The sequence below is a fragment of the Kryptolebias marmoratus genome, linkage group LG3 (assembly GCF_001649575.2).
Source record: "Kryptolebias marmoratus isolate JLee-2015 linkage group LG3, ASM164957v2, whole genome shotgun sequence".
NCBI classification, from domain to species: Eukaryota; Metazoa; Chordata; class Actinopteri; order Cyprinodontiformes; family Rivulidae; genus Kryptolebias; species Kryptolebias marmoratus.
Genome location: NC_051432.1, coordinates 1,082,252 through 1,083,884, shown reverse-complemented (window position 1 = coordinate 1,083,884; position 1,633 = coordinate 1,082,252). Strand labels below are relative to the sequence as shown.

Here is a 1,633-nt window from a genome sequence, read left to right as displayed (position 1 = left end):
AATTTCTGCTTCTTTCAGCTTTTGTTCTTCTATCTTATGCAAATCTTCTTCAAATTAGCTGCTGTTTCACTTTTTGCGTTTTCATTAAACTTCAGCTGTTCAGCATATCTTCAGCCGCTTTCAGCAAAATCATTCAGCAAAAAAAGCATTCACACTGCATTTTCGCAGGAAATGCAACTTCTCTAGTGATCTTTATTTTTTCTCAATATTTGTTGATAGCTTTCTCTTAATTTGTCAGCTTCTCTATTTATTTATTTTTTTTTTAAATTCCACTCATTTCTGACTGCATCCACTTTAGGTTCTGTTGAATTGGATATTGAATCACCTGACTCTGTTTAAATGATAATTTATGTTTCCCACACCTGCATCACTCACCCCCCATATACAGTAGGGGAGATTGTCTCTGCATGTCATCATCTCCTGCTTTCAAACATCCTGCAACTGTGTAGATCCCTCATCACCTTTTTCACCGGTTGTTTCATGTTCCAGACACTGCTGAACTTTATGCTGCATCAGCAAAGTGATACCCTTGCATTGATGGCAAACCTGAAACAATGTCAAGTTTAGGTATCTTTCTCAATACTTTTGATTTGATTTATCTTTGTGGAGTTGTTGCTTTTTATTCCAGACATTTGTTTCAGCCACATAGAAAAACCTCCGGATCTATAACCAAACCATACTGGGCTTCAGTTCCCAAACCAGTTCTTATGTTACCTTACAACTGGACAGATAACATCCCAAATGAACGTGTGCTGTACTATGAAGGTCAACAGCTTTGGAGATTTTCCCCACCAGCGGGGCAGGAGAAGTTTAGCTTTGATCTGATTCCTATTAGAAACCAGATGTCTGCACTTCCTCTTAGATCTGTTTTCTTACTTTAGAAGATCTACCAGTGAGGAGGAGCTTTAATTGTATATTCTCTTTTTGTCAGAAGATTAGTCGTGTTCCAGTGCTTCTTTGTGGGGGGTAGGTGTCTGTAGGGCAGAGGGGACAAATGCAATTTGTTATAGCTTTATTTTTGTTATTCCCTTTTATTATTTTGTCCAACCTGGTTCCATTTGTCGGTTGGCCACTTAAGCTAGAGAAGTTCTTGTAACTTCGGGATCAATTTGACCCGAATGCCACAGGAGGCTTAAGAACATCTCACACTCACTGTGTTGAGGCTGTCTTTGTGGTGTCAGTCTTGACTTGACTCAGCTACTATTGGTCTGAACTGGACCTAGACACACCATAGCAGTGCTTTAAACTGAATGCTAGCATGTAGAATGCATGTAAATAACTGCAGGAACAGCCATTTAATAAGTGGTATATCACATTGAACATTAAAGCTAGTGCAATATTATTTTCCTAATTGATTCTTTGCTAGTTTTATAAATCCCTTGCCTTCTTTTAATTCACATTCTATTATTAAAACAAGCTCAAGTGTTATATTCTGGCAAAGTGATCTGAAAAGAAGTAATTTGTGCCTTGCTGTGAAATGCATGTGTTTTATCAGCAGTGTAGGCCTCAGTGTGTTTTCTCATCTGTCAGCCTCTGGTTTGAGCCTGACACTAATGGAGTGTGTCTGAGCTCCTCCAGGGCAGCCACAGATGACATACATCCTTCTTTTTTTTCTGTCACACACACATGCACC

At 38.9% G+C, this 1,633-nt stretch overlaps 1 protein-coding gene across 1 annotated transcript in view; it reads left to right on the top strand.

Moving 5' to 3' along the window:
• Positions 1-1,633, top strand: part of LOC108247446 (slit homolog 1 protein) — a 137,265-nt gene that overhangs the window by 50,053 nt on the left and 85,579 nt on the right. The window lies entirely within an intron of this gene.